The 26,794-nt window shown below is 46.3% G+C and overlaps 2 long non-coding RNA genes across 5 annotated transcripts in view; one reads left to right on the plus strand and one right to left on the minus strand.

The window, feature by feature from the left end:
- Positions 1-11,518, plus strand: LOC130680802 (uncharacterized). 2 transcript variants are annotated; one of them, XR_008993841.1, is made up of 5 exons: positions 1-38; positions 4,678-4,926; positions 7,601-7,650; positions 8,754-9,244; positions 10,898-11,518. It is a non-coding gene; the product is annotated as an uncharacterized LOC130680802 (long non-coding RNA). The 2 variants fall into 2 exon arrangements; XR_008993842.1 differs by having other exon boundaries at positions 10,903-11,518.
- The window catches only part of LOC118914529 (uncharacterized), a 24,033-nt gene continuing 6,328 nt past the window's right edge, over positions 9,090-26,794 (minus strand). Inside the window, exons 2-3 of one of the 3 annotated variants that reach the window (XR_008993839.1) lie at positions 21,672-21,966; positions 9,090-9,223 (exon numbers count right to left, since the gene is read on the minus strand). This is a non-coding gene — a long non-coding RNA (uncharacterized LOC118914529). Of the gene's footprint in view, positions 9,227-21,644; positions 21,967-26,794 lie in introns of those variants that run through there. The other 2 variants (XR_008993838.1, XR_005025638.2) reach the window with 2 other exon arrangements.

The following is a 26,794-nucleotide window of genomic DNA, read 5'->3' on the forward strand; positions in this document are numbered from 1 at the left end:
GCGCAGTCCGCCTCTGCGCACCCGGGACCCACGTGATGGTGATTCAGCGGGTGCCGCCTCTCGAGCCCGGGCGCGGGAGGGGAGCGGAGCGGGAGTGTGGGGGAGGGGAGGCAGAGCCCCGGGGGTCAAGGCCCGGCTTCACCTCAGCCGCGCGCCGTGGGCGCGGGCGTCCGACCTGGGGTAGCGGGGAGCCGCGGGGCTGGGAGGAGGACTCGCGGCCGCGCGGGGTGTCCGGCTGCGAGGGCCCTGGGCGCGTGGCTCCGGCCGCGGCGGGGCGGGGGGCGGCGCGGCTGTGGGGGCGCCCCGGGCGGAGCGACGGCGGGGCGCGGCCTTTGCCCCGCGAGCCTGGCAGCCCCAGTGCCTGTCCCGCCAGGTCCCCAGCCCCAGAGGGAGTCGGAGGCGGCCGGGTCCAGCGGCCCCGGCGCGCCCCGTCCTCGCGGGCAGGGCCACGCGGACACTCCAGCGTCTGCCCGCGCGAGGGCCCCCGAGCGCGGCGCCCCGGCCGCCAGCTCGCTGCCGCCCCTTAGGCTCCTAATGAGAGTGGCGACCTCCCTGCCCCCAGGCCGCCGCACCGCGCGGGGCGCCTGCCTCCTCTGCGGGGCCGACGGCGGTTGTTCCCGGCGCGCCTGTTCGCTCGGGGGCCTGCCGTCTCCCATGCGCGGCGGGGCTGGGCCGGGACCCGGCAGGGGGTGAGCCCCTTACTGCGGTCGCTGTGCGGCCGAAATGGCCTGGGAACAGTTGACATCTTGGAATGTTTACATTTCGGTGGGACCTTTTTTTCTTTCATGCGTTTAGCCTCCTGAGAGTTTATTTTGGAGATATGTCTAAATTTAGTTTGGATGGAAAACCACACACAATTTAAAAAAACTCTTGTGAAGAAATGCATTCATTCGAAGGCGGTGTGACATTTTTCATACGTGGGTTATTGACATACTTGACCCAGGAACTTAACTCGAGGAGGAGAAATGTTTGTCTCACAGGCCTCGGGCCCCCTGGGAAGGGACGCGGGGCTCTGCAGTTCGATAGGCAGGTACATACTGATTGAAATGTGCTCAAAAGTGACAGCGTTGAAATGGCCAATGACATACTGCCAGATGAAAAGGAAATTTCTGGCAGAAAAGTGCTGGACAGACTGAATAGGAACGCGGGTCGCTGTGCCCTTCTGCCCATGGCGCCGCGCTCCGCGGCCCCTGAGCGCCGCCTGGGGTTCCCGGCGCCGCTGGCTGCTTGCCTGCCCACACCGGGGAACGAGTTCCCCCGAGGGCAGCTGCCTGTCCAGCAGTGTGTCCCCAGAGCTCAGCCAGTTCTTTGTCCTAAAGCAGGAGCTCAGCAGTACTGGGTAACAGGATGAGTTCCGGTTGGCCTTGTTAGGCTGGTTGTTAGGATGCACTGAGTTGGGATTTAGCAGGTGAGACCCAACGTAGGAACATAGTCCCTCTAGTCTGATTCATACTAAACTCCCCTCCACTTCTCTCCTTTACTTACATTTCTTTGTATTCTTTTTCTATCTATGATCTGTCAGTCTGTCCTTACCACTAGATATAAGCTGCTTGAGGCCAATAATACATGTTTGAGTGTGTATATATCCAGATCCACTGCCCTGCCTGTTATTTTGCACGTAATAGTTTTTGATGTTTATTAAATAAGAACAAAACAACTTATGAAAAATTTTGTGTCTGGTTAGCTAACTTTATTTCAGCACCCAATTAATGGTCAGACGTTAAATAACCATGCATGGCCTTGATCTTGAGCTCACAATTTGGGGTCTTTAGGATGATAAAATCATAGAATTTTTATTGCTGAAAGAGATCTTCTAACTGCTCTGTCCAATACATAGCAACATGATCCTATTTTAAATTTAATTAAAAGTAAATAAAAGTAAGAACTAAGCTGCTCAATAGCTTTACTGTATTTCGTGTGCTCAGTAGCCACAAGTGACCAGTGGCTACTCCATGGGCAGGCCTGATGCAGACATTTCTACTTTAGTTCTAGAGCTAAGTTACAAAACAAAACGGGTAATGCAATAGCAGAGTTTTATTAGCTCTTACTACATAGTATATCATATAATGTATTAAGTTTATAATACTTAAATATATATTACTAAGATACAATTCTTAGCAGTTCTGCATACAAGGAACATCACATTCACATTTTAGATTACTTCATGTAAAATTTACTTACAGTTGTGTTTGTATTAACACACTTTTAAATATATTCAGAACTGATGGTTCGAAAGGACTCCTCTTTGTATTCCTGAATATACACCCCAGTTGATCCTTTGTGAGTCTTTTTTCTGTTTAAAAATAATCAATTTGAGCCACTGCACAAGTTTGACATTCATTAGATTTGGCTATGCGTTTTAAGCTCACATGATTGAGAAACTAAAATACTCAGTAATGTTGGCAAAGGACAAATGCCAGGTAGTTTTGGACTGACCAAATATATGTTTAGTGACATCACACATACAAAACAGTTCTCAATTTACAAACACCCTATTCAGAAGCAGCCTAAATAGAAAACATACCAGTGTACCTTCTGTAAACTCTTCCTTCAGACAGATTGCCAAGGTAGCCATTGTATAAAGAAATTCGTAAATAGAGAAATAAAAATAGATCTTGGAAACTGTAGAGAATGTATAGCTTGGCTGTGGAGGCAGTAACAGTGCTGTAAAAAGCCCTGGGGAATTAGCACATTTATTTCCGCGGCAGAGCAGGTTTAAGTGGTAAACCCTGACAAAAACAGTTTAGGTCCCCCTTTTCCTACCAGGCTCACCCCTCCCCACCCCCACTGGAGCCTTTTAAAAATCCGCCAACTTCACTCCAGTTTCAGTTCCGGTCAATTCAAAGCTTATCTGACCTCAGTTTTCCTAAACTGTAAACTAGGCATAATAACATGCTCATTGTCAAGAATTAAAGGAAAATTTATGTGAAAATACTTTATAGATTAGAAAGTTAATACAAAAACAAGGGATTATGATTATATATGTACATTAATTAAACTCAAAAACCTGCTCCCCCAAGGTTAAACGGCCATAGGCCACCTGCCTCCAATGGGACTCTTGTTCATCAGAATATTTAAACTAGTTGATAGTTTGAAGGTCCTGGGCAGGGGTGGAGCTGGGTGTCCTGGGAGGTGGAGGACTGTGAAAGAAAACAGTTCAAGATTTGGAAGTAGGTTGGGTAAATACCACCTTTTCTTTTAAGGAATGAATGTAATTGCTGGCAGTTTCTCTCTATGTCCTTCTTCAGTTTCACTGATTATTCCTAAGGCAAAGTTTCTACTTTCCCCTCTAATTCTCTGACGTTGCGTGTTTTTAAAAACTTAGCATTGCTTACTTTGATTTTCCAGTTGTCTTTTGCTGAGGGAGCTGCTGTGAAGGGCAAATTCAAAGTACAACTAGCTGCCGCAGCACCGGGCAAATAGTGGGGGCTGTGGCCACAGGGGCCTGGGCAGCGCCAGTCACAGCTCCCTGCTGGCCTAAGGCAGACGCGGTAGTTAGACCAGCCCAAATCGGACGGAACAGCAAAACAAACAAGAAATGGGGGTGTTGGGGGGAGTGGGGATGGGCAAGGAGGCAGGGGAGGACGAAGGTGACGGGCGACATGGCTCACACCGAGCGCAGTGCACCTGTCAGCTCCTTGAGCCTCATGGCCGTCCCACGAGGTAGACACCATTATCCCCACTGGATAGATGAGGAAGCGGAGGCACAGAGATTCTGAGCGATGGTCCCCAGTGTCACACCACTTCTCGGTGGTAGAAGAGGGGCTGCAGCTCATCCATCCTGGCTCAGGAGTTTGTGATCCTGACCATCAGCAGTTCTCAAACTCTGATCTTAAGAACTCCCTTGCACCTTAAAAGTTTTGTTCACCTGGGTTATTTCTATTGATATATACCATATTAGAAATTAAAATATTTAATTAAAAAAACCTATAATGTGCTCACATAAATTGAATTTTAAAGTGAAAATAGCTATATTTCAAAATAAAAAAATTTGGGGAGAAGAATGGCATCCTTTTACAGTTTTGTAGGTTTCTGCACTACATTTACACTAGACCTCCTTTGATGTGACTGGTCAGGAGGAGGGAAGGAAATGAGGGGCTGAGGCGTACATGCTGGGAGCTGGGGCTCCCGGTGCAGCCTGTGTGACGGGGGCTGATGACCGAGGAATCACCCGAGTCTAGGGCAGCGTCTCGGCTTCCGTGCTTGTTCTCGTCCTCAGCAGGTCGGTCGGACTCTCTCTTCACACATACACCCATTTGAGGTGCAGTAGAAAACTTTTGAGTCTAGGCTAGATCCTGAATTGAAGGGATTTTGGAGATTATCTGATTAAACTTCTTTTATGGAGGGAAGCAGCTGAGGCTGGGCAGGACAATGATTGATTGCTGGTTAAACTGGTCAGTGATGGCTGGCCGTAGAATGCACGTCTCCTGTCCCCTCGTACCCCTTCAGAGCGTCAGGTCGCGGGGATCAGTGAGCCTAATTATTCAGCCATTAGATGAATCAATTTCCACCAGAGAACTTATTTCGTGGTTGAACCCTGAAGTCTATGGGAAGTCCACGTGCTGCATCACACCATCGTGAAAAATTGCCCTTCCCCCAGAATTGCCTCTTCCTGGTCTGTTTGATGTTTTGTTTGGACTCATTACAACTTCTTGCTTATTGTCTTTTGTTTTACAGGTGGTGCTGGAGAGCACGTGGGCTCAATAAGAGGCTAAGAATATGAGATTTCAGTTCTGAGACGTCTGGGAACGCTGACAGCTAGTCCCTGTCATCTGCAGGATCTACTTTTCTTAAGGATGAGCATATTTTGGTCCACAGGTTTCCAAGACAAGCACATTCCTACCAATATGATCCCTGGACAAGCTGTTCTGGAATTTGAACTGCTACTGAAAAGGGGTTAAGCCCAGGACACACACCCTCATTTCGGTAGGGGGTGAGCCATAGTTGGCTATGTTAGCACCTCATTAGCCAACAGTTTCAGGATAAAGTGATCCCAGATGTGCACTCAGCAAGTACCTAGTACTTATGTTTTTAATCCATTAGGCTAAAACCCACTTGTTGAATTTTGGAGAAGCCAGAAGTTAGTTAGCTAGTCATTTCTATTACTTTATAAAGTTGATTCTAATTGTCTGTAGTATACGGGATGCTTCCAGTTAGCTGATTATAACCATATGAAACATGTATATTCATACATGTGTATGTGCATGCACACATACGAATATCTTTGGCAATGATATTCCATTTTGAGTACTGGTATAATGATCATGAAGTTCCTCTGTCTTGGAAATTTCAGTTGGAAAAGGGAACATGCATCTAAGTAGTATTCTAGTTTCCTTTTTATGACTGATCAAGCTGCTTGGGATCCTGAAGAGTAAACTTCATGGGAGGTCTTGATTAAAGACCCCCACTTCCCTTGCCTTTTTAAAACACAATTTGACAATTTTCACATCATAAACTTTGTGACCCAAATTTACAAAGAACTGAAGAGAAGAGGCGCGGAAGGCCTCTTACAAGTCAGATTATTATTAAGAATATGAGATTTTTGCATCATGTGGCCCTGAAACTGAGGTTGAGCATTTCATTTTGCTTTAAAATACTTCAGATTTTATTATGTTTTCTGTTGACTACAAAGGAAACCTTCTTAGCTTCCTTTAGTCAACAGCATTGCATCCTACTATGCTCTTTTGATGTGATATTAAAAAGTATTTGAAAAAACTTATGTATCCTATTTGGCTTCAAGGACCACTGCCTTTATTTGCCAAACCCAGGGCAGTATTCACTGGGTGGCAATATTGGGAAACGTTCTTCCTTCCAGGCAGTCTATGTACAAGCATGGACTCTGGATCTGGAGTGCCTAGCTTGATGGCCTGTTGTGGGTAAAGTTACAGTATTTCCAGAATCTCTCTACCAGCCTCAGTGCATCTCCATATCAGTAGGTGTGTCCAAGGGGTGGAGAGAAGTAGCCCATCTCCATATCAGTAGGTGATTATAAGGGTTGGGGCACAGAGGGTCCTTCTGGACCAGAGAGGTTGGGTGGGGTCCCTTTTCGCAGCCAGGTAGTGAGAGACAGGTGAGCAGAAGTGGATGACTGCTTGTAAGCAATAAACAGGTTTCTCCCATTTTATTTCTCCCTTTGACTGATTTCGGCTTCAGAGGTAAGTTGCCCCGGGTTGGGAACTTATTCCCCGACTCGCAGTCCCCCTCCGGAATTGCACCTGTTCTGCTTTTTTACTATCTGTGTGCTTCACTTCTCACAAATGTAAAAATGAGTAGTAACTGGTGAAGATTTAATGAGTCTGTATTGTAAAGAAAGCACTTTGACTCCGTCTTGCATGTATTAAGGACCAAAAAAACCCTCAAGTTTCATCTTTGCCCTTATCAGAGGTTCTAATATCGAGGGGTGGCTTAAGCAACATATCACTAATTTAAGTTAAAGGAAAAATGACCCTGGGGTTTAATCCTCTCGTGAAACATCATCTAGGTGCTTCCATCCAACTGGGCCTCAGGTTTGAGCACAGGAAGGTGAGGGAAGTGTAGATGAGTGTGACTGCCATTGCATAAGCACTCAGCTGTGGCTTTGGTCAATAATAATTTGTTTATATTATTTCCCATTGGAGATAAAGACCCTTGGTGTTACCCATTGGTGGGAGATGGACTGTAGTCAGTGTGTGGATTGCCAAGCATTTGTAATAATGTGAAAGGCTTACTCTGGAGGAAATGGACAGGCTGTGATTTTCCCTGAGTCAGAGAGTCGCCCTGCATCGGCCGGGTGGGGCCCCTGGTCTGTAGGAGAGTTTGTGACCGTTAACCTCGCACTGTTACAGCCCCGGACGCACAGGGCCTTTGCCTAGAGGAGGCTCCCCTTGCGTCTGGCTGACACAGTCCCTCCTGGAGTGCAGGACTTGGCAAGGGGGTGCGGCTAGATTCAGCCCCACCAGCTCCCCACGGGGTTGGTGCGGTAAACAAACAGCCCTGTGAGTGCAGCAGCCCTGAGGGCAGGGCTTGAACACGCTTCCTGTGCGCACTCAGTCCGCCCTGGCACTGGGACGGAAGCCTTGGTTTCCAACCAGTGGGCGGCCTGATTACTACGTAAGATGATCCACGAGCATCTTGTGTTTCCTATTAGGTTTACCGAGGCACTGCAGGTAGGGTTAAGGTCCTGCTGAACCTTAAAGTGAGTCTGAAAATGAGGAGAAAGGCGCCACCATATCAGACCCTTTTAGCCATGAATCATATTTTGGCAATGCCATTGGTCCTTTTTTTTTTTTATACGCACTTATGACTTAAGATGATGTACTTTATTTCCAATGATTTGCAAGCTGCAGCTGAAAGGCTGAGTGCTTGGAAAAACTTTGTCTTTCTCCCTGGTTTTCCCTGGTTTTCCAAAAAACCAGTCAGTATATTGACATGGAATCATGTCAGGAGTGGCCTCACAAGATTTGTGGATTTTGGCTTCTGTTGTTTCTAATCAAATATTTCCTTTCAGTAATATCCACAGTTAAATTCCTCATTGGACATGCAGTAGATTAAAACCTCATTAAAGTGTGGGCTTTAACCAAACATAGCAGAAAGTCCTGATTCTTTGACGTTACCTTTCCAGATTCTGTGCTGCAGTTTCCGTGGTCCTGAACTTTCAGAGCTGTGGATCAGGTAAGAGCTCTCCTATCCTCCACAAAGAGACCCCCACCTGTAAAAAGGCGCTTAGAGGTTTTATTGTTCCAAATATATTCACTTTCATTCATAGGAGTATTTGAAATAACTTATATTGTTCTATTCTTACTGTTTTTGTTCAGAAACCTTTCATTTCCATTCCCATCTCCTGCCCTGGGTGAAGTGAGCAGGAGCTCTGCTTTCTAGCCCACCCCCGGAAACAGGAGTCGGGAACAGCTTCAATTATCAAACTTCTACCTAATAATAAGTAACACGCAGCCAACTCATTACAGTTTCTAGAGTCTTTTCAAATGTAGTTACACATTTATTCAACCTGAGCTTTTGAGTTTTGATTTTTTAATGATTTTCTCCATTTTAACAAACTGGAAAATGGAAGCTCAGAGAGCTATGTACTATGCTACCCAGAGGATATAGGAAGAGAACCAGGCTTTTCACCTGTTATTGATTAAAAAAACATTTGTCTCCATATTTTCCATCGGATTAACCAGTACTACAATTTTAAAATATCTTCTGCTCACTTAATTTTGTATAGAATAGTTCATGTGGTGGGAAACATCTACACTGTAGCTAGTCTGTGAATTTGTCCCAACTTATGTAGAGAATCTTTTGGAATGATTTAAAATTTTTATGGTTTTCATCTGAGACAAAAGGACAGGAAACAACTCTTTGGCAGAATGTAAGCAGGGGGCACACCTGCCTGCAGCATTTCAAAGCAGCCAGAGAAACCTGAGTTTCTGTTGGTTTTGCTTATCATGGGCCCCAGCTAATTTGACATTTCCACTTACTCTGTTTTTTCAAGGTGTGTTGACACTTCTATCCTGCTTTTAAGAATATTCCATGCCTAGCATATAAGAGGTACTTGCAGCATTTCAAATAAATGATCAAATTTATTCACCATTTGGGCAGATGGCACTTTGTAAATAAGCATCTCTGTCTTCAAACAGTCACATTATGTTTATTGTTTCAAACGAGGTTTTCATAGAGTTAGAAGTGGTGTAGGAGGAGCCGGGGCTTTGGAATCTGAAAAAATCTGGGTTTGAATCTTTACTCTAGCACTTACTGCTGTCACTACACCTTTCTAGGCAATAACCTCTCTCATCTCCAGTCTCCTCTGCAAGCTTGGGATTATATTACCCCCTCGCAAGATTGCTCTAAGGATCATCTGAACTAAGATATGCCAAGTATTCAGCGCTTTGATGCATAGAATGTGCTCAGAGTGCATGCCTAGCCTTTCGTGAAGACAGGATGGCTATTGTGGCTCTAAGTTATCGTAATTTAAAGACATTTCCAAGTGCTGTTATGTAGTAAACGTGTGAGAGGAACGTGAAAATACACGCAGCATCATCCTGGTTCCACGAGGCTTGCCAAGCCTGAGGGAAGTCCTCCTGGGGGTGCACTTCAGGCAGCAGGTGCCCGGGGGCGAGGGGCCCGGAGGCGCGCTGTGCGTGGGGGCAGCACCGACGAGGCGGCACATGATGCAGTCTTACTCGCTCACCAGTGGAGAGCCCGGGGTGGGCTTCCTCCGTCTTCAGGAGCTGGAAGCTGCTGCCAGCTACTGACACAGATCAAGAAGGTAAAGCATTACTGGCCAAGGATGGCCCATGGTGGCATTACACAAAGCAGAGTGAGATGACCCAAAGTCTGTCAATATTCATAATAAAAGTCACACAGAACCATTCTGGATATGATTTGGGAACAGGCATTTTTGGAATGGGTATGTATAATTAAATAGCAGCCAAGCTCCTCCTGATGAAACTGTATACTACTTGATTAATCTTTGCATGTAAAAATCAGCTGCGTAGTCCACAGCACAAAATACTCATGATGACAATAGCATTTCAATAAACTAAAATTTTACATAGAAGAGCAAAGGGCCAGAAATAGTTAAGATCATTTTGAAGAAGAACAAGGTGAAGAATTTCACTTTAATAGATATCAAGACTTATTGTGAAGCTATGGTAATCAAGGCAGGATAGAAATGGCTTAGGCACATATGCCGACAGGACAGAGTGGAAAGTTTAGAAACAGATCTACACATATATGGAAACTTGATATACATGAGAAGTCATATTGCGGAAAATTTAGATGGCTCAGGAATGGATTTGGTGCAACAGGAAAAAAAGCAAAATTAGATTCCTTTATCACACTCTAGATGAAAATCAATTATAGATCTAAGACATAAATACAAAACACAATTTTTAAACATCTAAAGAAAATATTTTATGAATTTAGGATAAGTAGGGATTTCTTAAACAAGATACCAAAAAAAGACATGAATAAATAAACTTGACTTCATTAAAAATAGGAACTTCTGTAAGAGACACTGAGTAAAGGACAAATGGACAAGAAAGAGATTTAAACATATAAAAATATTCATGCACGGAATATATAAAGAACCCCTGTAAATCAATAAAGAAAAGACAATCCAAGAGAAAAATGGATAAAAGCTATGAACAGGCCATGCACAGAAAAGAAAACCCCAGTGGCCAGTAATCATGAGAACATGGCAATCAGGCTAACTGAAGATAGGGCTTTATATCCACCAGGGAACCAGTGTAGGTGAGGATGTATGGAGAAATCTTATGCATTGCTCCGGGGAGAATCTCACTGGCACTACCACTTTGGGAAACAATTTGACAAAATCTAGTACAGCTGAAGTTGGACCCATCACGCTACCTCCATCTCCACTGCTGGGTGAAATTCCTGAGTGATGTTCACCGCACCTGCCACAGACCGAGGGCAAAGTAGGAGCTCAGTAAACAGATCTTAGAGGGAGAGGGCAGGGGAAGGGGAGGCCCTACAGGCTTGTTAATATCAGTCCAACCCTGGGGATCTCAGATTAGCTTTTACATCTCTGAGATTCTACTGAATGGAAGCAGCAATTTTCATAACTGATGGATTAAATACATTCTGTAAATGTATTTCCTTCCAGAATTCATAGTGGTATAAATACTAAGTTCCAATTGCATGTTTAAAATGAGTCTAATGTATAAAATGAGATACACCAGTGCATTATAGGTAACATGACATATTAGTTATTATTTGATCCTTACAATCCTATTGGCTTAGAAAGATGAGACCTGATGCCCTGAAAAGATAAGGTGTCTTTTTCATGCATACGGATAATCAAAATATATTCCACTGCTTTATGAAGACATGGGCATTCTCTTTAAATAGTAAATATTCATGTGCACAAAGTCAATCCTTTTATAACTATATTTCCAAGAGCAGAGAAACATGGCAGCTCTTCCCATGGCTGGAAGGAAGTGTGGTTACCCTGGCAACAGCTTTGACGCACCACCTGGTGATTTCAAGTCTAACAGCTGTGCAGCAACTGCATTTCCATTGAGGAAATAAAGTGCATTCATGCATCATCTCATGGAGGATTTAAGAAGAAATGAGCTTGCAAATCTGGGAGAGGAGGGGAGGAGAGAGCACTGCACACTAGCAGAACCAGCTGAGGTCTAAAAGCCGCACTCAGTCTTGGAAGCATGCCCCGGTCAGCCAAGGCCCTCTGCCCTAGGGCTGTGGGACTGCAGGGCAGATTTTCCATCAGAACGTCACATAGGCCCAGTAGCCCAAGAACCATTTTCCTATCCCTTACTCAAAATGGGTACTTCTAAGTGAAATTGCACTCTCCATCCCAACAGGCATTAAAACAAAACGGTTGTGCACCTGTCATTGTGAGAGCAGAGGGATGTGAATAAACAGTGTGCTGTTTTGTGCTTGTTTCTCACTGCCCCTAATTTTCCCAAAGTGTTAGGACCTCCTGGAGATCTAGTCATATTAAAAAAGCCAGACCCTGTGGAGGTTTCCAACAGAGTGAGTTTTACAGGCACATCCGAATGAGGTAGTTGAGTGCTGCTGGGAGGGTGAAAGCCGGGGCACCGGGGCCGGGGGATAACCCCGTCCTCAGAGAAAAAGAATATGAACAAATAAGATACACATTTAATTTTTCCCTCTTCTTTTCCCCTGATTGTTATGACTCTACACATATGTTATGGAAAATTTAGAAATAGAAAAAAGTATATAGGAGCGAGAAAAAAATCACTGAAGATACTAATATTGTTAACATATTGGAAAATTTCTGTTGGTCTCCTTTATGCATTTTTTCCACCTTTGTTGTGTGTTTTAGAAGAGCTACTCACGGTAACACACACACTGGATTTTCTGCAGCACCCATTGTTACGGTGATTGCTTCAAAGGAATATTTTAATTCAGCAGGGTGTTTTGGGTTCCCCTGCATTTTTCTGTTACTCTAGTGGCTTCACACCCTTTTCTCCTTTCATCTTACTCTAGTCATTCTTGAGTTCCCTTCCTCTTATTTCACAGGGATCAGGTTTTCATACGCCTCTGTTTCAGACACCAACCAGGACATCAACATTTTCTTTGGTGCCGCAGCATCTTTTCAAGGGCAGCATGCTGTGTGCCCCTGCCTCACCCCTAGATGGGCGAGGTCTGCGCAGGCCCAGCCATTTGCACTTGTGCTCTGACCTCTTCTTGTTGAACTGGACATGGAAGGCTGGCTGGGTGCATGGCCATCGTCCAGTTTCCTGGGCTTAGGATTCCTTCCCTAAGTCACTCTATAAATGTTTGAATCCCTACTATGTGCAGGCACTGTTGTACGTGCTGGGGGAGGGTGGTAAACAAAACAAGTTCGAGTGAAAGAAGAAAGCTGTCACTGTACCACGTAGATTTTAATACTGAACTTCTGGTCAAGGAGAAAGGTGGTTAGGGAAGCAGTTATTTCACGGAGGGGGTCAGGGGCAGACCTGCGGGCTGAGGAGGTAACGCTGAGCCGGTGGAATCGGGGGATGAGTTCTGCAGTGGTCTGGAAGAAGAGCATTTCAAGAAGAATCACAGAGGGCCTTTGAAGCCATGCTAAGGCTTTTGGCTTTTATTCCCAGGGGGATGGGATGCCATTCTAGGGTCCTGAGCAGAATGAAGTCCAAGAAGTCAAACCAACTAAGTGTTTTAGGGAAAAGGGCGTGACCTGACACTCCAGGTGTGGGTGGGGGAGTGGGAGTGGCTGAGGACCGACTGTCGGGTGCACTGATGTGCAGGTCACCGGCGGGTCCTCAGGAGCCTTGCCACCAGGGAAGTGAGGGTGAGAGGGGTTTGCAGTGGTTTCCAGAAGGAACGGAGGAGCTGGACAGGAGGCAGACAGCTCTGAGGGGCTTCACTCTTACAAGGAAGAGAAATGGAATTGTAGCCGGCGCAGGATGTGGGACCAGGACAGTTTTTGTATTTTCGAATGGGAGAATTTATCACTGCACACTGTGTGCTTGGAATGCCCACAGAGAGCAGCTCAATGCAGGAGCGGTGGACAGCTGTGAAGCAGGGGCTTGGGAGGGCGGGTGGCTCCCGGGCACAGGGGGCAGCAGTGGGACATCGGGCATGGCACTGGGACCAGCACAGTGGCAGAGGGAACACCCGCTTCGTGTGGCTCAGCAGGGCCATGCCGGCGGGCAGCACATCTGACAGACAGACCAGCCACCCGTGCCCTCCATGAAGGCCAGCCTTCTGCCTCCCCTCAGGGGCACAGGTCTTCAGAGCCTGTCCCAGGCCTGTTTTTGTCACAACTTCAAGTTGGTAAAGCAAGTGCTACATTTATGCCCATTTTGCAGCTCAAAAAAACCTGTATAGACCTTGACATAAGGCCACCAGCTGACAAACGACAGGGCAGAGAACACACCCAGACACTCGACTGTTTCTGGGCTCTTCCACAGTGTATCAGTGTGGGCCCGGGAAATAGGGATGGGCTATCTTACTGCCAAAGACTGAGATTTGGTGTCTTTTTCCTGCTCTTGTCTACACAGGGGCCCACTGGAAGGATGGCTGTGTGAAGGTACAGTCTGTTCGGGTGCATGGGGGTCTCCAGGTGGGGGGGAGGGTCTGCAGGTTGGGGGTGGGGTGGGGGCTTCCAGGTGGGGGCAGCCTAGGGATGCCTCGTTGCCCTGTTCGCTGAGCAGAGGCGTAGAGCACCCGGGAGTCCGTTCCTCTCCCCGCAGCCCTTGAAGGAGGGTGCTAGGGCTGCACCATCCGGCCAGTTGGCCCTCCCTCCACCTCTTGGCTGGCCTTTTGGTTCACATCCCCCTTTCTCCTTTTGCTCTTTTGATCTGCACAGACACAGGGCTTTGTGTTCATCTGGTTGGCCCTAGTTAGAGGATAACAGACCTTTAAACTTGGAGCTGTTCCAAGACCCCTGGCTTAACCCTCTCCTGCACCCCACTTTCTTCAGCTGCCATTTTGGCACCTAATGCACCACCTGTAAGAGAATAGTAATTTATCCTCCATTTGCTCCATGGTCCCAAGCACATAAGCTGGTGAGAATTATGCCTGGGCCTGCCTGGGGCTTGCCTCGGCTTACCCCGCCTTATCTTTAAACATCCCGACCCTCCCCCAAAACAACAGGCTGAGCAGATCCACCACAATAAAAGGCACCATGCTGCTGCCCCCTCTCTCTCTCTCTGTCTCTCTGTCTCTCTCTCTCTGCTGCTCCCTCTCTATCTCTCTCTCTCTCTCTCTCCCCACCCCCATCTGGGGCAGCCACTCTCTCCTTCAGATAATAAAGTCTCTGGTGTGGGCCCATGTCTCCTGAGTCATTCTGGGTAAGGAGGGTCGCGGCGAGATACCCTTTCATTGGTGCCGTGACTCGGATGAGGCTCTCCCATTGACTTTGCTCTCCCTCCGGGAACCTGAGCTGCTTTGGGAACCCTCACTGCCCGATCCTCCTCCACGGGCTCACCGTCCATTTCCCCGGTCGCTCGTCTTCTTGCCCAACACCGGCCTTCGATTTGGTGAGTCTCCCCTTCATGGTCGACTTAAATGTCCCTTTGGAACCTGGGAAGTGACCGTGGAGTGTCCAGCACCCCCAAGGGCTCCTCTGGGACAGGGGCACCCCCAACCACAACTTTCAGAGTCACGGTTGATCCCCATAGTCGACCCTTCTCTGCCTCCCCATGGTGAGAATCCTCATCCACTGAGGCCTAGTCTCCCTTTATCTACGTTTCTACTCGACTCGAAAACTCCTGGTACCAGATACCAAGCCTCCCTGGTGTTTTCGCCTTGACCCCACAGTTAGAGGGGGTGACGACCCCCTAACTGTGCCTGGTCTTCTCCGTGACCTTCTCAATCGCTCAGGGACGCCTCAGCGACTTCTGAACGGTCTCGTTCTCACCATGGGATCTGGCCCACAGTTCCCGCAGATTCACTGCTGGGGTAATTACTCAATAATCTAAAGCCCCTCCACCTCACTCCAGACCTCAAACCTGTTCGCTACTGTAATGAGATCTGGCCACAATATCCCTTGGACAATCAGTCTAAATGGCCCCCAAATGGCTCTTTAGATCCTAAAATTCTCTGCGACTTATACAACTTCTGTGAAAGTATGGGCAAATGGAAAGAGATCCCATATATCCAGGCTTTCTCCTACCTCCGAACCAAGCTCTCTCTCTGTCTCCCCTGCAATCCTAAACACGTACTACTTGCCTTAAAGTCCTCACCTCTAAGCTTTTTTCACGTTCCCAAATATCCTCAACTGCCTATAAAACTCCTAGACGATGCACCACCACGGGCTCTCTTGTCCTCTCCTGGCTCATGCCAGGAGTTCTGTCTGTCCTCTCACTGTAGCATTGCATCTCAATCTGTATGTTTATGTCTAAGTGTGTAAATGAAAGGTGTTTTTCTACCTCCAGACGGTATTAATAAAAATTGATTTAAAGACAAGCACTTGTGAAGGTTGGGCATTCTAAAATTTCCAGAAAATTCTAGTGGAAGATGTTAAGCATTAATGCTAATTTAAGTTGAACTGAATAGACATGTTCTTATGGTTATCAGCTGCCCAAGTTTACCTAAAGTCATTTAAGTTGATGCCATCTATTAAGTCTTTCAAAGAAAAATGCTTAAAGTGAAGTGTAGCTTTGTCTAATGTGAGTAACTATTTAAGTAAGTGCCTTAAAACTTTTAACAGCTTCCCAAAATCAAATTCAAAAAGGTGCTTTTTACCTCTAGTTCACTCTGATATTTTCCAGAGGGCCCCTGGAACATGTCAGAGGAATTTTTCTCATTGAGGAAAATATTTGGCTAATTTGGCTTATTTACCTGCTTAATTACCTGGAGGGCACTGTCACAGGGAATGATGCTGAACTTTGTTACTGAATGTTTTGTGTTACAGAAATATCCAAATTTCCTTATGTCAACTGTCTTACAGTAAGCTCTCATCAGATCTTTAACCATTGTCATTTGTAAGTCTTTTGTCATCTATAGTCACTGTTTTATTACTCCTAAACTAGTAAAAAACTAGATTTCAGCAGAATAGATATTAGTTACAGAGGATTAAGTAAACTAGGGAAGATAATTTTGTGGCTTTTGTTTCAAATGTTGTTGATAAAGTGTTTTAAGCTTTTTCTCTTAAGCTGACAATAGTTTAGTAAATGACTGCCTTTATAAGCAGAATTGAAACTTTATCTTTCTCTCTACCTGATCCCTCCAGAATTTAAAAACTCTCAGTGACTATTTTTATATTTCATGGCAGTATGTTTATTTGCACAAGTTCAATAAGAATCTGTTTTCCTTGTAAGAGGACTAATTAAAAACACTGGTTATATTACCAAGGCTTTGACTGGAACGTCATACCTGAGAAACACGTGTGTAAACTCAGATATGAACAGACAGCTTTAAGGAACTAAGATTGACTTTATAAAGCCAACAAAGCCCCTTAGAAGAACTGGCCTGGTACCTTGCTTACAGAGTTCCCAGCAGCCTTACCAGGTGAGTAAGGAAGGTCACTGCCTGGCAGGTGCAGGAACCTCAAGAAGAGAGGAATTCACCGAAATGTACAGGTACTGCAGGCAAAACCTGATGGCAAGTCTGGCTTAGCTTTCTGGCCTCAAGAAGCCCTTAAAAGTTCAATCTGAAATTCCTTACAGAAAGTTCCAGCAGAGCACATTTAAAAGATCCCATGTAATCAATTACTCTTCTTGCTGCACTTATGCAAATAATCAAGCCAACTGTTAATTATTTTCTTAATCTGGCTACTTCTAATAAAAATGAGGGTGATTTTAGAGAAAAGTATTGTTTCAATAATTCAGTCTTATCTATACTAAATCCTAATACTAGTCATTGAGATGTAAACTCGATCCAGAATTCTAGTTTCCCCATGATACCTGGCTATGATTCTCAATTAGACTCTTCATATTTCTAGTTCTCATATTCAGCCATGCATTCTTAATCTCGTCAAGTTTGTCCTTCCAGAATGGAAAATCCAACTCCAGATGTTGCTACTTAACCTAATAACAATTTGTTCTATCTTGCCTAGAAGCCACAAAACTGCAGATGGTAGTAGAAATGAAACCCAGAATAGAAGCGCCAACCTTCTGAGGCCCTCTCAACTGACCAGTGATGGAGACCTAGCTGCGCCCTTTACTGCAACCCCCCTCAGCATGAAGCAGCCAGAGCGGTTGTCATCCCCTTTCCCTAGCAGCAGCTAGAGTCTCTATCTGTAGAGGGGAAATGAGACAGGGACCATAGGCTTAGAATAAGGTGAGAGCCTCTGGAGAAAGCAAGGCAGGATATTTGCAGTCAGAGCAATGTAAAACTACATGCTAGGAACCTACCCCTACTAAAACTATGTTGAACATTAAGCTGTAGAATCATTCTTCAGTGAGATCAGTTAATGTTCCCCAGATAAAGAAGAGTAGCACATGTTTTATTATGCTAATCATTTGTAGCCATGTGTAAAATTCACTTTAGCATACTAAAAGGCCCAGGCCTATGTTCTGTCTTTCCTCCTTCAGATCTGAGGAGGTAATTTTGCAAACTGAGCAACTAACTTAGCATGCAGACCCAGCTGTAGATGGCATAGTAAAAGGCAGGAAGAATTCCATCTTAAAGATAAGATTGCATTTTAACACCCAGGAAGTTCCAGAAGCAGGATTCTTTAGCAAATAGACTATATCTCAGCCCACCTTGGGGGCTGGGCAGGCAGCCTTTTGATATGCTCCCAGACCAAGGCGCCGGTGTCCCAGAGAGAAATCAAGACAGGAAATTCCTTATGTTAATTTTTAATATTCAGAGAACACTTAACAAGTCCTTCCCCAAGCCTTTAAAGATAGTCCCCACCTTTTTGGACAGGCTCTAGCACAAGACCTCAAATCCCTTACTCTCTCGAGCTCCACCCTCCTTCAATATGTAGATAATCATCTCCTGCTTAGTCCCTCCTTACAAACCTCTCAACAGGATACTATTCTCCTTTCAAACTTTCTTTCAGAACACAGCTATCAAGTTTCACCCTCCAAAGTTCAGCTGTCTGCTGCTCAGGTCACATACCTGGGAGTTCAGCTCTCCCCGCACTACAAGGCCATTACCATAGACAGGAAAAAACTTCTCCAAACCATGCCCGTTCCAAACACCAAGCAACACCATCCCTAACTCCCAAATGGCAAAGACCATACACAGTAATCCTTTCCATGCCAACTGCAGTTAAACCCCAGGGTCTTCCTCTCTAGATACACAACTCCCACCTTAAGCCGTTTGTCTCCCCTCCCACGGAATCTCCCACAGGTTCCTACTCCCCCACCCTGACAGGACCTCTTAACTCTCCACATTTCGTGCTGCTCATCTCCGCTTCCACTCATCACTGAAGAAGTTTCTGCCCGCACGGATTCCTAAGACCTCCCTTGCAACTGCCATGCGTCATGCTCCAAGATTGTTAACCCTGGTCTCAACACTCACTCTCTCACCAGACCTATCTTCCCAACACCAGCCCTTCTCTTTCAGACTGTCCAACAGATTGCACCATCAAGGATTCCCTTTGCCCTACAGGTTGCTTTGCTGCCTACACATATGTCCCAAAAAATGCTATTAATTCAGCCACCCTATGTAAACATAGCAATCAGCCCAAATGCAAAAAATTTCTAACCAAACCTTTAACCAGCAACCCCTCTCCAAAGATGATGATCCTTATTGAACCTGGAACATGCCATCGCCACTGCAGACCAAGGGCTCATCTGAGGACCACCCCCCATCAATACAAAAATGAACTTCTTCGCCCCTAATCAGCAGGAAGCAGTTACTGAAGACTAACCTTCACCCCTTCCCAAATCCTCTACCACTTATAAAACAGAAAAGGGAGGAATGTAAGAAAATAGTAATTTATCCTCCATTTGCCCCATGGTCCCAAGCACATAAGCCGGTGAGAATTATGCCTGGGCCTGCCTGGGGCTTGCTGGGCTTACCCCGCCTTATCTCTAAACATCCCGACCCTCCCCCAAAGCAACAGGCCGAGCGGATCCGCCACAGTAAAAGGCAGCACGCTGCTGCCCTCTCTCTCTCTGTCTGTCTCTCTGTCTCTCTCTCTCTCTGCTGCTCCCTCTCTCTCTCTCTCTCCCCACCCCCGTCTGGGGCAGCCACTCTCTCCTTCAGATAATAAAGTCTCTTGCGTGGACCTGTGGCTCCTGAGTCATTCTGGGTAAAGAGGGTCGCAGCGAGATACCCTTTCACCACCTAACATCTACTTCTAGAACTTTCTACCCTCAATTCAGGACAACGCACACATACACGTCAGTTTTGTTCCCTTTTGGAAGAAGCACTAAGAAAAGACATGAGGGTTTAGCTGTCATTGCAATCATGTGGGGCCGCTGGAGGTAGGGCTTTTACGTGTGTCTGGCAGTTACCCTGTTCATGATTCATTTTCCTCAAAACCTGTTACTCTGTATTAGGCAAACTGTCCATTCCAAGTGGCAGGTGTTTTCCGTTACACATATATAATGTGTATTAAGTATCCATAAACTTGTTTATGTCATATCATGGTTAATCAGCTCAAACTCCTGTTTATAATGGGGTGTTACTGAAAAGGTTCAGAGATATAGGTGAATGAAAAGGGCATTTTCAAATACTGAAATAGGACGTGTTTCAAGTAGGAAAGTAGGACACATGTAATCAAGGAGTGTATTTAGTCAACACTTAAACATGTGTTAAACATAAAGCTTAGGTTAAAAACTATTTTTAAAAAATAATAAAGTCTAGAGTGTTTATATACATTTGCAAATATAAACAAATATATATTCTAGTAAAGCATATTTGGAGCCGTGACCTGATGCTCCGATGGCTCAGAAGCCTCCCAGCTAGGAAGCGCTTTGGAATGAGCAGAAAGTCCTGCAGGGGCTCGCTGCTCTGCTGCCCTGCCCACCCTCATGCCCTGGGGGCCCCTCCTGGGGGAGAGGCTCAGACACAGGCGCGTGTCACAGAGGGTGAGATGGGTGGCCTGACTGGCATTTCCGTGTATGTTGATTGTGTCTGGGCCGTGGAGCTGGAAGCTTAGGCAAAAGCCAGGACTAGTCACATGAATTATGTGCCTGTTTGGACCCTGGGCTCCCCTGCCCCAGTCCGTGCCTGTAAATCCTGCAGACAGCTTCAACACCACTCTGTTTCTATCCCACTCACATAAAATTCCATGCCAGGGTACAAACCACAGTCCTCTCTTTCTTGGTTCTTCATGCAAAAACTATTTTAGACTGAATTTAAATGTCAAACCTTCAAGGACTTTGAGCCCAGGAGGCTTGAGCTCAGTCATTTCTCAACAAGGCCAACAATTGTTTGGAAATTCTGACCAGGGAACTAAAATTTCAGAGGTCTACATTTCTCCCTGGATTTAAGTTCCAGAGAGAAACAAAATTGCTATGTTGGAGGAATAGCATAAAAGAAGAAACATTAAGAGAAGCATAAATATCAACACAGCCCTTTCAGGCCCAGGAGAGGCCAGAGGCTGGTGTGTGAGTAACATTGCAATGGCTGCCTTTAAATAAACAGGCCCCACCACTTAACACATCCAGCGCCGACCTAAGCAGACGTAGCTGTAGAATGCCAGCCAGTCCAGGCAGACGTGTATGAATATACACGTGGAACACACTGCAGGAAGAGACTGGTGCTTTTCCACCCTCAAATATTACGCACACATTTCAGATTAAATGCACATTCAGTGTTCATAGTCTAAGCTACAGAAAACACGTTTTTTATCAGTCCTAGATAGCAGGAAAAGCTTGTTCCAGGTTTATTCTTCACTTAACACATGTTTATTGATACTAGAAGGCAGGAAGTTACATGACACGTCTATAGCTTCAAAGAGTTTAAAATGTGGTAGAGATCTTCAGGGGCGTGAGGTCATCAGGGAACTTAAGAGAACGTTTGTGTAGTTCGGTAGAAACAATTGAACCAAGAACGATGTATGATTTAATCCCATGTTTCTTAAATTATGGAATGGGTTCCACAGCTCTCCTCTGTGAATCTGATGGAAGTTATGGGCCCAGAAATAGCCATCTATCCTTGAACTTGAATACAAAATGTCATAGCTTTGGAGTCTGAGTCCATGGGCTTTGTAGTTTAAATCTAGTATAATTACCTTTACCGTGGTCAATGTGTTGTGACTGTTTATTCACATTCCTGTCTCCTCCGCTAGGTTGTAAGCATTTCTAGGACAGGATTGTGTTATGTTTTATCTTTTATTCAGCTCCCTCTCTGTTTAGCATTGTGTTGATGTGTAGAAGGCACTAAAAGTGTTGCCTGCCTGACTGTCTCAATGTTTAGGTGTGAGGCTATATAGCATCTTCTAAATGTTAGTTTCTTGAGTAACTTTCTCACAGTTTTTGCCATGGCTGTTTACCACCTGCATTATCATTTGCTACCTGTAGCAGCAGCTAATGAGTTTTGGTGACAGAGCACTAAATAATATTGCATGATTGTGTTTCCTTTTCTCTGTCCAGCGTACACCGAGAAGCAAGTTCTATTTTGCTTCTGCTGAGTCTTTAATGCTTATCTGACATTTGGATCTCCTTTGGGACTGATACAGAGGCTTCTGAAGGGGCAGTATCTGGCTGGAAGTGGGTAACACGTTTCATTTTTCTTTCATTGTGTTGAATGAAAAGGGACACTGATTTTCTATTTATGGAAGTGACAAAGTTTTTTTCAGCATACACTTAAGTTTAAAACAATAACATATTTACAGAAAGGCTGCAGATCAGCTGTCTATTTCTTGTAACAAACTGCCCCACAAGGTGGCTTAAGAAATCATGGTTTCTGAGGATCCCGTGGGTTGGCTGGGCTCAGCAGGCGGTTCTCCACACGGACCTTCCTGTGGCTTGAGAGCCTGGGGTGGGGCTGGAAGGGCCACGATGGCTTCACTCGCATCCCGAGCGCACCTGGAGTGGCTGGGAGGCTGCAGCTGGCTGAGTCTCTCTCAGCATTCAGTAGTCTGTAAGGGCCTTGTCCACATGGAGCACAGTGCTGTACATGAAGGGGCTGAAAGTAAAAGATAAAACATGGTACAAACATGTCCTAGAACTGTTTGCATTCTAGTAAGGGAGACAGGTGTGTAAATAGTTATAAATAACCCTGATGCATGTTACAGTAAAGGGTCTAAAATATAGTGTCCTGACATTTTATATAAAAGTTTGAGAGTATGTGGACTTCCTTGGGCCCATGCCGTTTACTGATTCTTGATAAAGTTTGAGACCTTAAAAAGACCGAAAAGCACTCACTGAATCAAGAGACACAGGGTGGCTGTTACACCATGGGACACAGAGAGAGCAGCGGTCAGCCGTAGTGGTGAGGAGAGGCCTCCCAGACAGGGGCAAGGGGGACTGGAGAGGAAGAATCAGCCTGGGTTAAAAGCCAATTGGATGTGGCATGGGGTGGCAGGGGTGGGATGGGCATAGGGGAAGGAGGAAAATGGTGAATGACAGCAGGAGCCTGGGGAGTTGGTGAGAGAAGATGGAGAAGTTCACTCCAGGATGACTGAATCTGTAGCTGGGGAGAGATAGGCGGTAGGCGATGAATAAGGAAGTGTAGGTTTTCCAGGAACATCTTTCCAGAATTAAGCTTTTCCAGGTTGTAACTGAGGTACCCATGAGATATACCAATAAATAACTGGAAATGTAGATCTGGAACTTATGCCAGGCAACTTCGTAGGCACTGGGTATAAAACAGTGAATATGGTGAGAGAGGCGTGCCCATATTCCCACAGAGCTCATGTCTAGTGCGGTTGGGGCAAGATGCCTTAGAGACAATCAGGATGTAAAAAAGTCCATACAAACTTTATATAACATTAAGTACCAAAAACAAAGTAAATCTAACTAATGGGATAGAGAGGATTGGGGCAGCTGCTTTATCTAGGGAAGTATAGTAATTGAAGGCAACTTTTTGAAATATAACTCAAGCTAGGAAGGAGGCTACCCTCCTTTAGCTTAATAAGGTAGGAAAATAATACTAGCAAGTAGTATAAAGCATTCTTGGCCAAAGCCCAGATCATCATGAGGGGCTCTTCCCCAACCACCTTCATGCACAGACGGCTGCATCTTCCAAACAGCAGAGCCACATAGGGAGGCAGGTATCTGAGACACCCGCACCCCCCACGGCCAGGACACGAGAGGAGTGGGCACCTCAGCAGGGGAGGAACAGGAGGAGAGAGGGCGGGGAGCTTGGGAGAGTGTCAAGGCGTGCCAGTCACTGACCAGTGCGGGACACAGGCCACTCCCAGAAGGGAGGCCTGGAGCCCCACTCGAGTGGTCGGGACCTGAGAATGAGCTGACTGGCCGAGGCACGCCGCTCTGCGCTCCTCACCACGCGCGACGGGTGTACAGGGTGGATCACATCACTTGGACTTGAGTGTTCTGGGTTTCGGGTGTGCGGATTTGATGTGTGGCAGCCCACGGTGGTTGTTGGGCCCCTCCAGGGGTGACGGATTGAGAACAGTTGCCTCTGGGTCTGTCTACCACCAGGGCGGCTTTGTCTTCTGACTATTCTACTCCAGCCACATGAAGGTAAGGATATATTTAATTTTTAAGAAAATTGAGTATTATATTCTCATTTTAAGTTAATCATTTCTGAACGCATCTCCCCTCCTCCCGTGAAGAATGTGTACAGTGTAAAGTGAATCACTCTGTCAGTGATTCTGACCACATCTACTTTGGCTAGTGCCGGGATGTCCCTCTAGATTTAAGGTGAACAAGGATAAATTAGCTCATGACATGTCTTGAAATATTGGATCCCATAAAATAAAATCTTCAGTGATGGGGATGTATTATCATTTTAGAGCTTACAAAGATTTCAAATACTGAATGGGCAAAAAAGAATCTAAATGACTAGAGCTATTATCTTTTTTCAAAACCTTAGGGAAAATATCATTTCAAAACCACAGGCTTTGAGTGTTACAACCTATGTGGGGTAGAAGAAGCGAGCAGTGTCCAGCCTGCTTGTCACAGTTCTTGGCCCCATTATGAGAGAAGAGGTTTGGGTTCAGGAATTATCTTAGACCCACTATTTTTCTGCCATTGCTGTTATCGCCTGATGCAAACTATGAAATGGGGTGTTATTCAAAACTCAAAATGTTGTCAGGGGAGAATAACCTATCAAACACAGGCACTCTATAGGATTCTAGAATCCCCAAAAGTATACATTCCAGAAAAGTTGGAGAAGATTCAGGCTTCGTACCACAAAGCTGCTGTCTTCCTGTATCCCGCTGTTTGTGACCTTGCCTGTTTCCATCATGATGAAAACCCATGGTCCAAATCGATGACATGTTTAGGATTCTCTCATCATGTTTGGCCATCTCAGTACCACAGAGGTGGGAAGGATGCTTACAACATACAGGGACTCCTGTCAAGTGAGCGAAAACTTGCAGTGAAGTCCGAGCAGCACTGGCAGGAGGCTTTGTCCCAAGTCTGTCCCCTGTACAGGCTCTTACGGTGGGGTTCTGAGCTGTGTGCCCTAAACTTCATGTAAGAGGGGAGACGGTGGAGCCCGATGCCTTGGGCTGGTGACAGAGGGACTGCCGTTGCTGCTGCGAGCACCAGTAACAAGGCACAGCAAATTCCTGGCCCTGGGTCCCGAGCACATGCCCTACGGGAGCCCATTTAGTCTCCGCAGCAGCAATCCATGCCATCTCTCCCCTCCTTTTACAGACCGGGACGCTGAGGCCCAGAGAGGGCACACATCCAACAGGCGGAGGGGCCGAGATGAGGTCTGCGCTGACAGGCGAATGACACAAGAGTGACAGTGAGGAGGAGGGGGGGAAGAGGCTGCTCCATGTTTGAAGCCACTGCTCACAGAGGGGGAGAGGTGTCTGCCTCCCAGCCGGGCGCGGCCTCGCCTCCGGGGCGGGCAGCTGTGTGGGCCTCCCTGGACGTGCTTCCCCACGGCACACATCCCAGCCCATCAGGCTGGAAGGATGGCTGGGGACACACGCGGCTTCCCATTTTGCGGAGGCGGCCCTGAGGGCTGCACGCACTTGATTCTGGCTACAGGGGCACTTTTCCGGTCCCAGGAAAAGTTTTTTCAGGAAGGCAGCTAACTGGGCAGGCATCTGGAGTCCAGTTTATTTGCACCTTTCTTTACCTCCTGTCCCTGACAGGCAGGAATGGCGAGGATAAATGTTAGGATAAAGGAAGGAGGTCCTACAGGTTTTATGGAGAAACATGTGAACAGGAGGGAGGTCTTCAGGCAGGATGTGTTTATAGCTCTGTGGGGTGCATGGCTTGTGTTAAGGGCAAAAGCACTCAGAAGCTGTGACGTTTAGATTCCTTTAATGTTCTTAGTAGGTGCCCGGGGGGATTCATTGTTTAGTCTCCAAGTTGGTGTGATGAGAGAAAGTTGGAAAATTCAGAATAGTTCGTTCCTCACAGACATTCTTCCTGGCCCCTCCTCGGGAGGGCCACTAACCTGGCCATTCTTGGTTGTCCACATTTTGGACTTGGAATCGCTGCTGTTACCTGGACCCTCAGTGTGGCATGTTGGAGAGCTGGTGCCTTGCCCTCCTGCCAGCCTTTACCCCAGGCCCTCAGTCACTGTGCCCAGGAAATCATTCTCTTTCCCACCTCCTAATTATGCCTCTGGGTACTTTCTGGTAAGGGGGATGTTTTTCTCTTGACAGGCAGCATTATAGTATACGACTGTCCTTGTCCTTCTTTATTGCTTTTAATAACTACGAAATCTCTTACAAGATGTCTAGAGCTTCATCAACATATGTTGATGGCACTATCTTATCAGTCCTGCCACGGTCAAGGTCACAGACAATGTGCCGCAGGAAGGAAGACAGTGAACACACTATTATAAATAGATGTGTGGCTTGAAAATGACCCTTTCAGTCATGGGGACGTTAGTTGGCATTAGGAAGGATGTGGTGAAATGCAGTAACAATTAGATTTTACTCAGAGAAGTCTCCAGGTCAATGACTAATGCTATGTATAATCTGATTGGCACCTTAGCATCTTAGAGGTTTAAACATATATCAAAGTCATTTTATGACAATGAAAAGTGAGTTAAAAAGTAAGGATGGGGCAAAAGTGCGGTTTGGATAGTCAAAGCTGGTGGATGCGACATCATTTTAGCTTAGGAGCCCTAACTGAACGGTGTGCAGGCAACATAGCTTACGTTTTGTCTTTCTGAACTTTCTAAAAACATGAGCATTGCAGGACCATCTTAGGTAGTAAGCTGAAATACTAGTACCGACCCCCATTTCCCTGCCTCTTGATCTCACAGTCACCCTCGACAGGCACATTTTAACAGTGAAGCATCTAAGAAGCACGTCGGTTCTGATATTTGGTGCTGAGAATTGTCCCTGAGGCACTGGCTTAGACTTGCAGGTGTGTTTCAGCTGATGATTTGTGCTGAACAGACCCGGAACTCCCAGCATCTGGAGAGAAAGAGCAGCCAGAGCAGTGTCACCGTCAGAGCACCAGGAGGAGGGCCACGGCGTCAGCGGGCCGTGGAGGTCGGGGCCACACCTTCCGGCGCCCTGTGCGCACAGGGGCTACCACAGTGTGCGGGTAGGAGTCCAGGCAGCGAGCTCGGACTGGGGAAAGCTAGCTGGTTCCTCTCAGAACTGCAGTTCCCTCGTCCGCAAAGGGCGGGCGTCACCGCCGCTTGGAGTGGCATCATCACTACTGCCTTGACGTTTTCTTCTGAAGAGTATATGAGCGATATACGTCTGGAGCGCTCGGCCCGGCGCCTGTTTCGGGAGGTTGTCACCAGCGCCATCGTGGTTCCCATCTGTCCGATGAGGAAGTGCCGGCTCAGAGATGGCAAGGCTGGAGTTGGACAGGCGCGCTGGCCGCCCTAGGCCCTCCTGGTC

Source organism: Manis pentadactyla, chromosome 14 (assembly GCF_030020395.1).
Source record: "Manis pentadactyla isolate mManPen7 chromosome 14, mManPen7.hap1, whole genome shotgun sequence".
NCBI lineage: Eukaryota > Metazoa > Chordata > Mammalia > Pholidota > Manidae > Manis > Manis pentadactyla.